At 33.8% G+C, this 14,350-nt stretch overlaps 1 long non-coding RNA gene across 2 annotated transcripts in view; it reads right to left on the minus strand.

Annotated features, from left to right (window-relative positions):
* LOC110032253 overlaps positions 1 to 6,174 on the minus strand; it is a 28,536-nt gene extending 22,362 nt beyond the window's left edge. Inside the window, exons 1-3 of one of the 2 annotated variants that reach the window (XR_002294839.1) lie at positions 5,099 to 6,174; positions 4,514 to 4,646; positions 3,974 to 4,010 (exon numbers count right to left, since the gene is read on the minus strand). This is a non-coding gene — a long non-coding RNA (uncharacterized LOC110032253). Of the gene's footprint in view, positions 1 to 3,973; positions 4,011 to 4,513; positions 4,647 to 5,098 lie in introns of those variants that run through there. The other variant, XR_002294838.1, reaches the window with a different exon arrangement.
* Positions 6,175 to 14,350: the final 8,176 nt, after the last annotated feature.

The raw sequence follows: 14,350 nt of genomic DNA on the forward strand, positions 1-14,350 counted from the left end.
CATCCTCGTCATGCTACCCACGGTGTTAGCTTCAAGCTCCACGTCGTAGCAGTTTCAGGTTCAATGTTCTATGCAATTGTTGGGTCGGTGGTCTGTTGCAGGGTATCTCCTATAAAACCAGACTACTGTCCTCTTGTTCTAAATGGTATAATACACATAAAGGAAACGGTAGTAGTAGTAGTAAAAGAAAACAAAACTAAAGAAAATGCAGTAAATGTAAGATAAGGAAGAGCAGTATAATGTATAGTAAAGAAAATAAAATGATGTAAATATAAAATAAATCTATGTGCTAACGGGTCTGTTGCTCCTGCAAATGAGATTAGCGTTGCAGGTTGAAGTAAATAAGTAAAGTAGAGAAATTTAATTAGCAGGACAAACATACATGTATGTGTGTAAAAGTCTAACAACAAGCATCTCACGAGAAAACTCGAAGAAAACCACAAATGACTCACAAAAGCCGAAGAAAACCATAGGAAACGTAGAGAAAACCTGAAGAAAATAACAAGTGAACGATAAAATGACGAAGTGAACTATAAGAATTCAGGTTTGGATGGGCTTAGATTTTAGCATTCTCAAGAGACCAAAGGCAACCATCGGTCATCGAAGTGTATAAAACCCGATATTCAACTAGAGATTTCAACAATACCGACTTAAGAGAGCAGTTCTTAGCCTAATACAGATAATTGACAAGTGGACAGTCAGATTGTATTACTTAAAGTTTATATTTTGTCATGCATATAAGCAAAATGAATATCTATTTTAGTAATCAAAATATTTTGTAAATAATGTATATATTCTTATCGTTATATTTTATAAATTTAGCTGTCCACGAGTTGATTACACTGTCGGACTAGGACCGTCAGTAGCCTAACAAGGAAAAGGAACCTCACTAGTCTACTGTAAGTGAATAATATTGTAATCTTACATTTGCACCAGGTCTCTGGATCGGATCCCGATGTCATAGAATGCAATATCATTCTGCTCTACCACCGAATGTCTTTGTCATCACAGCCCTTAAACCCCAAAAGAATCATCTAACTTATAGTCTTGCTTGATGGTTCATATATAGACAGGACTATATATGTGCACTTATATTTCATAAATTAGCACCTAAATCAAACCAAGAAGCAAAGAAAGAAAAAAAGAAAAATATGGTGAGAGACAAGAGGAACCAATTCACCTGAAATGGCGAAAAAGGTGAAAGGTGGACCGGCCCTCAAAACTGCAATTATAAAAAATAATCGACGAAAAAATCCAAAAAATGCGGCCCAACGATCCACAAATCAACCCGAAAGGTATTATTTCCAAACTGCATTTTAAGCAAATAACAAGAGAACCGCACCAACGCAGCGACTACATACCTAGCCTATAATTCTTAGGTATTCACACATTCAGGGCTTGTTTGGGGTAGCTTATTTGGTGTGGTGGCGTTTTGAAAACACACATTGTCTGTTTAGGTAAAGTGTGTTTTGGTAGCTTATGCGTTTTCAAAACGCTGAAAATATCATTTTCACACCGCATCTATCTAGTTGCGGTGGTAGTTTTTTGGCTGCGGTCGAACTTTTCTAAAAAAATAAAAATTTGTAATAGTTATCGCACCTAGCTTATCAGTAGATTATTTTTAATCAGCTTATTAGCAAATTATTCAATAAGCTACAACTGCCCCAATTAGCCCCTCAATCTCTAAACTTAAATGTTGCATTCTTACCATCCAAATATTTCATATTACATAAAAAATGCCACCATCAAAGCCTCAAAACTGCATATCGAAGAAGGCCCAAAACAGTCCCAAACACCTCTAAAATCACAGCTCAAATGAACTGCAAAAGGCCCCCAAAACTGAAGCAATACATACAACAAAACCATCTAGCAAACCCCCAAAACCGCAGCTCAAATGAGCCGCAAGACCACAAAGTTGCAAAAATGTGAGCAAAGAATATTGCATGGAATGAGGATGAATGCAAAGTACTTTAAATTACACCAATTTCAGATTCTATAAATGATTCAGGCTCTTTGAAAACAGAAATCTGCACATATACCTTATAGTTCCATACCATGAATGGAGACCATCCAAACGTAAATGTCCACAACAATTAATTCATGTAAAGCAAATGTATGCTCATGTGTATTTCACTCTTTAAAAGTTAAAATAGTGGTACTTTCAATAAAAAATGAAAGATTTGGGTGGTATAATTGTAAAAGAAAAGCAAAGCTTTTGTTAGATATATAAGTATATAGAAATTGGGTGATATATATGTAAATGCCACTTAATTTTATTAGTGCTAGATAAGAGTCTCTACTCAAAGTAATTGGTCACCATAGGTATTAGGATTCGATCTCTTAAAAGATTAATGAAGCCATGAGACAAATCCTTCAGGTAGAAGTGAATGAAGAATCCACCCAACATTTGGGAGCATGAGTTTTCCTGTTGAATTTTCTTACACGGATAAAGAATTGAGGCATAATTGAACAGATGTGTTTGCATATAGCAAACATTAAGAAGGATCAAATAGGGATTTGCATGTGAAACCATCCATTCCCATGCATATTAAAAAAATCTGGAATTCAAACTCCAATGAAATAAAACTAAGGGAAATTTATATACAAACCTTGCAATTCTTAAGTATGTACACATGTAGCACTTACATATATACCACCCAAATTTTTTATAGTCCAAAAGAAATAACCCAATTGTATGCACAGGTAAGGTAGCACATATGTGAGAATTGGAGTTTGGGTGTTAAACATGTAAATGAGAACAAATCTAGTGCCTTATATGTGGTATGAGAGATTTGATTGCTCCGCATCGAGATCAAGGTAGGGACTACCACATGTGGGGAAGTGCTTGAGCGATACAAACCACGATCCCTTGCAAGAAGCTTCATTCATAAAATTTTCATTGGCAATGATTATGAAGTCATTTGCTCAGCCCTTAATGCAGTTAAAGCTGAAACGAATGAGCTTTGGTTTTTTTTTTCCTTTTTTCAATTTTTTTCTCTTTTTTTTTTTTTGGAAGCCAACCACAAATACGCCATGAATATATATATATATATATATACAGTTCTCCTAGAGTTGAAACTATCAATAACAACAAACTAATAACCCTGCAAGAAGCGCTTCAAGTTAAATCTGAAAATGCAATGCAGACAAGCATTAATTGCTTCAGCTAGAAAATAAAAGAATAAGTTTTAAAACACATGAAATGAAGTAGATACTCTCAACGCTAAATGTTCTATCCTCATGAGAACAGAAGGCAATAACACCTCAAAACCAGACAAACATAAATTACTGAGATATAGCGAACGCTTCCACTAAATCATGCATGATTGCCATTGAGCTTGACCGGTTGATGGGATTGTGTTAAAGCTTGAGAACTACTAATAACATAGGCAAAATGAACGGAATCCAACTTTCTGGTATGAAAGGAGCAAATCCCCAAAGAAACCTCATAAACTCATCCACTAATTAATCATAACAATCCATCCATAATTCATAAAGATTAAAGCAGGTGTTAAAGAGAAAAGCATTTCACCAAGCAACCAAAACAAGGAGTGAAAAGACTCATATCTTGAACCTTACGTGTGATGTTAGATCACTCTTATCAGAACTGATTCAATACAATAACCCACCACGCTTGCATCTGAATTCTATATCTCAATCAAAACAATCATTAAAGAAACTTAAGCTTTAAAGTGAGTAACTCAAACCTCCAGAAATTAATCCAAAATAGGCCAAAAGTTTCAGCAGCAAGGCTCCAGCGAACACAAAGCTTCAACAGCCCCTTTCTCCTCTCATCTCCTCCCCAATATTTCAACAACCTCATCTCCACCCTCAAAGGAGGTTTATATAGCCAGGAGTGAAGGAGAAGACTTGGGCTCTGTTTAGCGCAGCTGCAGCTTCTCAGCTTTTCAGCTGCAACTGCGCTGCCTCAGAAAGCTGACTGTCTGTTTGTTATAGCTGTGTGAAAACAACTGTCGGACTGTTGTTTAAAAAAAATGACCATTCTGCCCCTATTCATTAAATTTGTTTGTAACACGACTATGACACCCATCTATTTGATATTTCAATAGCAGAAATTCATTTCAAAACATAACAAAAGTTCAAATACACTAATCACTTAACAGTGAGTACCAAAAGTGCTAAAAAAGGAGAAAAACTAATAAATTTTAAGTAAAATAATGAAGATAAGTAAGCTATATAATTTCTATATGCATTTATGCAAAATGAAGTGCATGTATATATAAGATCTGGAATACTTAATCTTAACAGTACATCTATCCACAATCATATTTAAGACAGGTAAAGTAATCATAGCAAAATATGATTTTTTTTCTTTTTTTTTCAATTTAGAGAACAAATAGAAAACCTTTCAGAATAGGTTTAAAATCTTTATGTTTGTGAATTGGGAGGTCTGTCAAGGACAAACATGACTAAATATATGTCAAATAAAGTTCAATTCATAATAATAGAAGGTCTAGCTTTTGAAAAATGAATGATGGAAACATTTAAGTACCTGAATTGGGTGGTGCAGCTAGGACAAAGGGACTGGCCGACATTGCTGGATGTGGCATTGGAGTAGCATTTGATGCATTAACCATCCAAACAGTAAGTGGTGCTGGAAGAGCAGTTGCTTGAGGCTGAAATTACTGCAAGGATCAGGAATATGCATCACGCTTCACAAACTTAAGCTATCTCTTGATAAATAAGGACAGAGGCTATGCATATTTCACTGCAATAACTCCAGCCCCTTCATGAGGACCTAATTGTGGGAAGCCTTCAGGTTTCAGCATCACATTCATGATGGGAGGAACAGGGGATGCTCCCCGAGCACCATTTGGCTGGGAGCAAGAGTGATCATAAAACAGGGTTGGGGAAGAGGAGAAGATGAGAGGAGATCTTCGCTCGGGAAGAGGAGGAGGACGTGGGTTGGGGAAGAGAAGGAGGACGCCGAATGGGGAAGAGAAGGAGATTTGCTCAGGAAGAGGAGGAGATTCGGGGTTCAGGAGATTCCAGAAGAGGAGTTCGCCTTTACGATAGCGTGAGGGCACGGGGGTGAACAACATTTTCCGCCGTTGAGAGGAAGCTGGGTCATCGTTACCTGAGCGCGTTCCGCGTTACTGCTGAATCGCCGCCTGCGGCGATGGAGAAACCGCTCCAAATGAGAAATTATTGCGGGGCGATGCCCCACAGCAAGCAGACCGGTGCGCCAAACAGATCTTCAGGAAGAGGCATTTTGGGCAGAGGGCAGGGTGTTGGGCGAGTCGTGAAGGGGAAGCTACGAGGAGTAGGGCTCCACTCGGGTCTAGCCATCACGAAGAGGAGGAGACAGCTTCGACCGAACAGAGGGAGAAGAGCTGGGGCAAGGGCTTGGCTTGCGATTGGGAGATGAGCAGAGAGGCACGGGTGGTGTGTGAACAAGAGATTAGGGATTTAGGAAAGCTTTTTTTAATATATATATATAGATAAAAGAATATTTAATACCTAAAATCTCCAGCATTATGCATTTTTCGCTCGCACATGAAGCTATATCAAAATGAGTGTTCTATCTAGCTAAAATCAACATTTCGAACGCACCGGCGTGGTCTGTTTCGTCATCTGGGATTGTCGGGACAATTTCGTCGATGATCCGGTTGAAAATACGTCAAATTCAATTTTTCTTAAAATTTTAGTTCATGATCGATAGTTTCGACGACTGATTTAAGTTTGATCAATTACGAAGCCCCTTTTATATATGTCGATGATGTGAATTTTGATATATTTATGCATCGAACGTGTGAATTGTGTTATTCGTCTCTCGCGAGTGTGTGTGTATCGTAAATGTGCCTGAAAGGCGCAATGGGTTTCCTGAGGCTTTAGATCCTATGGGTACTCGACTTGAGTTTTAATATGTTGGTTTTAATCGACTCAACCAAGCATAGAGGATTTGAAACCACCCATATAAAATTGCAAGGAGTCAAGAAGTGGGTCAAACTTCTAGCTGGTGCGGGTCATAGTATTAGTCCTCTAAGAGAGTCCAACAGGAAGTCCTAAGGTTTGACCCTAGGCTCTAAGAAGAGGAAATGACCTCATAAAAAATGATATCAACACAAACATGGATTTCTCACTATTCACTTCAATTTTTTCAAATTTTTGTTCTAACCACAATGTGGAAGAAATCGATAGTGAAATGAAAAATTTTCTATGCCAAAATGTGTATCTTACCAAAGAAGAAGAAATCTAAAGTTTGAAGCTCTAACTCCAAGCCAATCACCCACAAATTCAAGCCCTAGGGGATCAAGTTGTGAAATATAAGAGGAAGAAGACAAAGTATGAGAAAAAATGGTGAAAATCGGTGGTCATGGCGCTAAAAACCACGATCCGGTTAGTTCGGTGCTATAGCGTCGATTCATGCGCGGTAGCAACCTGCTTTATAGATGAATGACGCTATAGTGCGTAGTTGTGGCACTAAAGCACCAGTGCTTAACAGTACATATTTTTGAAATTTTTGTCATTTTTAAAAGAGCACAACAACCTAAGATTAATAGACCCAAAACTTGTCGATTTCACAATATTTGATTTCACTATCTTTCCTTTTTTCTTTCAAATTTCTCCAATCTTTCTTTGCAATGGTTTGAGAGTTCAAATCAAATCACTCAGGTAACACAAAGTACTAACAACACAAACTTAACACATTTTCTTATAATAAGCATAAGTTATAACATCACTTCAACAATGATAAGGAAATACAAACATAAAACTTAAATTTACTATACTAGAGTCACTTTAAATTTAAAGTCGGCACACAATTACTTAACACTCAACAACAACAAGTTTTTCCACATAATCGTATGTTTAAGAATAGTCGTGCTCGATGTTGTTCCCCACCTTTTCACCCACTTGATAGTTACGATAGTAGAGGTGGTAGAATGGAGCGCAAGGAAAATCTTGAGCAACACTATCATCGATCCATTTGTTGTTGCAATACAAACTTACTTGGTAATCTTGGAAATACGTCATATGGTTGAATTGAAGTCTCAACTACCACTCCAAGTGTTCGTACTAGCGGCACAATGCTCAACTTGTTGTGCAAAAGGGATAACTCTTCATCAATCTTCCCCAATTTGTCTACAATCCTCTCCAAACTCAGTGTTAGGAATCCGTTGAAATATGTTTAGGCATCCTTATGCATCATCTTCTTATTTTCAAACTTAATATTACTATTACTCTCCATGGATCTTGAAACAAGGACTCAGTTGGAATGAATCTTCTAGACTTTTCTCTTCTCTAGTCTGCTTAGAAATGTGAAGAAAATGACTCAATTTTCGTTCATGGCAGTTTAATAGAGAAGAAAGTGGCAGAAAACTATCAATTAGGGAGTTATTCTGATTATGGCGCTATGGTGCCAAATCTGGCGCTATAGCACCAATCCATAATTTTTAGAAGTCAAATTTTTTTTCATCCCACATTAATTTAATAAAAAAATTATTATTGTGCCACCTTAATCTTTTAAGACTCAATATAACTTTATAAATTCATCATAACAACAATCACTAATCAAATCAATCCACATTGATCTGTGAGTTGCCTCCCACAAAGCGTTTGGTTTAACGTCATCAGTCTGACATATCCATTCTCTTAATTTTGTTGACCCAGCATCAGGATCTCCTCAAATGTAGAACTATCTCCACTTATATAAGCTTTTAACCCATGTTCATTTTTCTTAATCATTTTCCCAGTTTTAGGATCTTCAATATCAATAAATGGATAAAATCTTATCACAATAAATAGCCCTGACCACCAAAGCTTAAGTTTTCCTAGAATTAATTTCAATCTTGTATTATATAATAAAACTTTTTGTCTAAGCTCAAAATGCTTTTTCAAGATCCTCTAATCATGCCACATTTTCATTTTCTCCTTATAGATTTAGCATTCTCATAAGAGTCATTTCTTATTTCATCAAGCTTATTTAATTGCAATAATTGTCTCTCTTCAGCATCTTTTAAATTATAATTAAACTCTTTTCTGGCTTAATAAACATTATGCTCTATTTCAACTGGTAAATGACATGTTTTTCCATATATGAGTCTATATGGTGACTTTCCTGTCGGAGTTTTATAAGCAGTCCTATATGCCCATAATGCACTATATAACCTAGCAACCCAATCTTTCTGATTAGGATTAATAGTTTTTTCCAATATTCTCTTAATATCATGATTAGATATTTCTGCTAGACCACTAGTCTGAGGATGATAAGCTGTAACAATTTTGTGCTTAATTTTAAACTTTTGAGTTAATGTTTGAATCATTTTATTCTTAAAACAACTTCCCCCATCTGTAATAATTACTCTCGGCATTACAAATCTAGTAAAAATATTTTTCCTTAAAAATTTTGCAATACTCTTAGCATCACAACGGGGTAAAGCAGTAGCTTCTATTTATTAGAAATATAATCCACAGTTAGCAAAATATATATTTTTCAAGACTATGGTGTAAATGGTCCCATGGAATCTAAACCTCAAATATCAAATATTTCAAATTCCAAAGTAAAATTTAGGGGCATAAATACTGCCTACTCTCTAACATCGATAACAATTTTTTATATAATTATTAACGTCCCTAAATAAAGTAGGCCAATAAAATCCAGATTGTAAAATTTTAAATGTAGTTTTTAGTTTTATCAACCCTAAAATTTTTATCAACCCTAAAATGTTCGTCAAAACTTGATTTATGACATTTTTGCATAGTTTTTTAGGTTTCTTCTATTGGTACACATCTTTGAATAACTAAGTCCTTACTTTGCTTGTATAAACCCAAAAGTATAATTTTGAATCATGAATGAACTTTTTTGTTCGATGGCTATCCAATTCGTAGAGTAAAATGTAAAATGTTACTATGTAGTTAACTATATCAGAATACCATGAAATTCGCCATTCATTAATCACATATAGTTCATCAGGAAAAGTTCATTTATTTCATCATTAAAGTTAACATTATTTTTTAGTTCAAGCCTTGACAAATGGTTAGCTATTTGATTATCAGTGCCCTTCCAATCCACTACCTGAAAATCAAATTCTTGCATTAGAAGAACCCATCTAATTAATCATGGTTTTGCATGCTTCATCATTAAATATTTAATAGCAGAATGATCAGTATGCACAATACATTTGGCTCTAATAAGATAAGGTCTAAATTTATCAAAAACATACACTATAGCTAAAAATTCCTTTTTAGTAGTGGTGAAATTAATCTGAGCTTCATTAAGGATTTTACTAGCACAATATATCACATTAAAAATTTTATCGTATCTCTGCCTTAATGCAGCCCCTATAGCATATCACTAACATCACAAATTAATTCAAAGGGCTTTTCCCAACTAGGTGAAACAATAATAGGTGCAGTGATTAATTTTATTTAATAAATTAAAGGCATTTAGGCATTCCTCATTTAAATCAAATTTTATGTCTTTTTCTAGAAGATGGCATAGCAGCTTAGCAATTTTTGGAAAATTTTTAATATAACGCTTATAGAACCCATCATGTCCCAAAAAACTTCTTACCCCACCAGCTTAGCAATTTTTGGAAAATTTTTAATAAAACGCTTTTTAGGTGAAACAATAATATTACAATAATATTACAGCTGTAGGAGGTGGAAATTCAACAATAACTTGAATTTTTGTTGGTTCTACTTCCATGACATTTTTCAGAAATCTTATGTCGTAATATGATTCCTCCTATAACCATAAATTGATATTTTTTCCAATTGAGAACAAGATTTGTTTCTTTGCAGCATTTTAGAACTCTTGTTAAGTGATCTAAACATCAATTGAAAGATGTTCCAAAAACTAAGAAATCGTACATAAAAAACTTCAATTTCTTTCTCAATTAAATCACAGAAATTTAACATCATACATCTTTGAAAATTTACAAATGCATTGCATAATCCAAATGACATTCTTCTATAAGAAAAAGTCTTATATGGACTAATAAATGTTGTTTTCTCTTGATCTTCAGGATCTATGGGTATTTGGTGGTATATGGAATATCCATTCAAAAAGCAGAAATAACGATGCCTTGGGAGTCTATCCAACATTTGGTATAGAAATGTAGAGAAAAATGATCTTTCCTAGTAACGAGGTTTAATTTTCTATAAACAATATAGATTTGCCACACAGTGACTTGTCTTGTAGGAATTAACTCTATCCTTTCATTAATAATTACAGTCACTCCTCTTTTTTTGAGAACATAATGAATAGGAATAAACCAAGAATTGTTAGAAATTAGATAAATACTTCTAGAATCCAACCACTTTAAAATTTTTTTTTAACAACTTTTTTCATTATAGGGTTCAATCTCCTTTGAGGACAGCCTTAGTCTTATGATTGTCTTCCATCAAAATTCTATGCATACAGATTGAAGGATTAATTCCTTCAATATCAGTTAATCTCCATACATAGTCTTTCTTATGATTTTTCAATGTCTCTAGTAATTTTTCTTTCTGTTTTATAGTCAAGTCTTAAATATTATAACTGTTAATGTAGATGAATTCCCAAAAAATGCATATTTTAAATGAGCAGGGAGCATCTTCATTTCAAGTTTAGGAGGTTTTTCTATTAAGGAAAAAAGAGGTTTACTATTTTCAGTAATATCTAAAATTTTAAAGTTTTTCTGAACATAATTTGAATCCTCAGTAATTATCTCATTTATTTATCTTCAAAATCAATTGCATTTTCACTCTTCAGTTCTTTTTGATCTATTATGGCTTCACATCTTTCTTGGAAATGATTAATAATCATATAATCAATAATATCCATTCTATAGCATTTACCATCTTTTCTTTTATCATGATACTTCATTGATTTAAGCGCATTAAATGTAACTTCTTGTTCTTTAACTCTCAAGGGTAGTTCTCTTTTTTGCACATCTATGATCACTCGTCCGGTGGCAATGAAAGGTCTCCCCATAATGATAAGAATTTATTTAACTTCTTCCATATCTAACATAATGAAATCAACAAGGAAGATACATGTATCCACTTTAACCATCCCCTTTCGGATAGGTGATAGATCGATCAGCTAACTGTAGGGTTACAGTAGTGGAGAAATCTCTCTTAAACCTATACTTATAAAAATAGATAATGACATTAGATTAATGTTAGCTCCTAAATCACAACAAGCTTTCTACAAAATTTTTCTCTAATCACATAAAGTACAGTGAAGCTACTAGGATCTTTAAGTTTTTTAGGAAGCTTTTTCTGAATTAGTACACTACATTCTTCACTAAGTGCAACAGTTTCATAATCTTTGAACTTCCTTTTCTTGTTTAAAATTTCTTTCATAAATTTAGCATAACTTGAAATCTGTTCTAAAGCTTCTGCAAAAGGAATATTAATTGTAAGCTTTTTAAACATCTCAATAAATTTTGAGAATAGTGGATCCAACTTTGCTACCTCAGTCTTTGAGGAAAATGAGGTGGAGGTCTTTCTAAATTAATCTTAGTTGGAGAGATAAGTTTTTCTACTTCTTTAGGAATTTTTTTTTCGGGTTTTCAATTTCTTTATATTCTCTCTCAACTTTAATCTCTTTTAAACCTACAATATATAATTCCCTTCCACTCTTAAATTGGACAGCTTTAACTTGCTCTTGCTCTTTATTTTTATCTTTAGGATTGAGTGTTCCGTGAGGCCTAATGATAAGTGCGTTAGCAATTTATCCCAGTTGATTCTCAATGTTTCGAATAGTAGCACTTTGACTTTGTAATTAGTTTCTCATCTTTAACACCACCTCTACTATAGACAACTTCTTCTCCTTAATTTTTTGGTTACTACTAAATCCAAGATGATAAGTAGGTCTATAGTTATAACTTCCTTGATTATTTCAATTTCCCAATGCGTTTACTTGATTGTTCCCCCATTGTTGACCTTCACCGCTAGAATTGTTATTCTAGTTAAAATTGGGATGGTTCTTCCAACCTGGGTTGTAATAGTTAGAATATGGGTTATTGGGTCTATTATTAATAACATTTAAAGATTCTAATAGGGTTTGAGAATCGATCATCTGTCCTAATGAATTTTCTTTAATCATATGGGGTATTTGAGAAAAAAATTATTCCAATTTAATATATTTTCGTAGATAATGCTGTAATTGGAGATGCAATCATTGTAATAATGTCATTTCATGAAGACTGGCTACTTTATTTGGATTTACCCTTTCAGAGGGCCATTACAAATTATTCATAGCCATCTCTTAAATTAATGCATAAGCTTCATAAAATGATTTTGACATTAATGAACCTTCAACAACAGCATCTATGATAGATCTAAAAAATCCTACTAACCCATTATAAAAAGTTTGAATGATTAACCAGTTTGGTAAAGCATGATGTGGACACTTTCTAAGAAGTTTCTTAAATCATTTCCAAGCTTTGTATATTGACGCTCCTTCATACCGAGTAAAAGATGGAATATCATTTTTAAGTTTAGCAATTTTTTAAGGTGAAAAATACTTAGCCAAAAATTTTTGAGCTAAATCTCCCCAAGTTCTAATAGATCTAGATGCTAATGATTTTAACCACAACATAGCTTTATTCCTTAAGGAAAAATGAAAAAGTCTATATCATAGTGTCATTTGATACACCATCATATTTAATATAGCACATAGTTCTAAAAAACTTGTTAAATGTAAATTTGGATCCTCAGATGGTGTTCCCCTGATGCGCCCCTAGTGTGTGCTATTTTTCTGCGTGTTTTATGTAAATTTAAATCCCCGTTAAGAGTGCTAAAAACTTGACCTGTCACAAACTTACACAGTAATGTAGATTTAAAAAGTATGGTAAAAAACTTGACCCAATTTATATTAAGTAGTTAATATGCAAAATCAAAATGCTAAATAAAATATATAAAATAGTTCACACACTAGTGGTTCTATGCAAGTGCACATATTGCTTCAAGTAATATAGGGCTTTTCTTAAAAACCCTAGTATTGATCCCACACAGAAGTGCAGTAAGAAATCCCTTAGGCTAATTCTAGTCTACTACTATCAAGTCTTAGTTTAGAAGATGGAAATTCTCATGATAATAACATAAATCACAATATTTAAACTATAAAAATTAAAGTAAGTAAGATAAGTTAAAATGGGTTTAATGAATGCTAACAGAAATGTAACTAAAAGAACTAAGTTTCTTAAACTAATTTCTAAACTTCAAAGTTAAATTTACTAAGACTAAATAAAGTTTTGTGACGAAGAGTTCAAATTTAATAAAGCATCTTTCCCCTTTACAATTAGTGCATGGTTAGTGAAGTAATTAAAATTATATATAAAATTGTATTGTGTCGAATAGAAGCAATCCTATTCTTTAACCTCTTCTAAGTTCATTAAGAATATTGACTAATCCAGAGTTTGGTCCCTAATTTTATTGTTAGGCTGGGAGGATAGCGACTGCCACTCCAGAGCTGCAACTACTCACTCCTGATGGCTAAAAATTTTGCATTAGTTTCCAATCAACTGAACCAAATTGGGGATTTTAATCAGTAACCTTAAAATCTCCAATTATGCATCAAACAAAGTGAATTTCCCTATTTATTTGTGCTCAATCCCATGGATAACATCCTCTCCCATGAAATCAAATGTGACTCCACCATGTTGTAGAAATCATAGCCCTTTCGGATCATATGTTTCTCAACAAATATTAAAATTTTAATTGGACAAATCAAAATGTAAATGAAGATTAAAGTTCAAAACATCACAAATTATTGATATTTAAAAACATATAAAACAAAATTAATTCTTTACAAAATCAAATCTCATTGTAAGTAGAAGGATAAAGAAGACTACTCAGAATTCATGAGAATGATACAACAAAACACAGATTTTACATATAAAAAGAAGTTTACAAAATAAAGAAAGAAAAGAACACAACTTATCTCAAGCTCCTTCCTAAGAAAATCCCTAGAAGTTCCCTTTAAGCACTTTCTCTCTTTACAATCACTCAATTCTCTCCTAGAAATGTAATGAAAAAGAAATCTCTCACCTTCCCTCTCTTCTTACAACCCCAGAAGAAAATCCTCTCTTCTCCAAAGCACCACACACATACACCCTTTTTTTCCTTGGACTTTTTTATTAGAGGCTGCCTCCCTAAAAAAAAAATTCAAATTTCCCTCTAAAATTCTCTCCAAAAGTCAAACCTTTTAAATTCCAAAAGACGTGTCCATTGATTCAAGAGACACATCTCTTCATTAAGTAGCCTTCCAAAGTGTCTAGATGCATTTAATCACTCCATGGGGCGTTTGAATCATTTGGAGCCTTCAAAATCCGCTCAAAATTCATCCCGAACTACCTTAATCTATCTTATATTGTCTCTGGAACTTTTGACGCCA

The sequence above is a fragment of the Phalaenopsis equestris genome, unplaced genomic scaffold (assembly GCF_001263595.1).
Source record: "Phalaenopsis equestris unplaced genomic scaffold, ASM126359v1 Scaffold000897, whole genome shotgun sequence".
Classification (NCBI taxonomy): domain Eukaryota; kingdom Viridiplantae; phylum Streptophyta; class Magnoliopsida; order Asparagales; family Orchidaceae; genus Phalaenopsis; species Phalaenopsis equestris.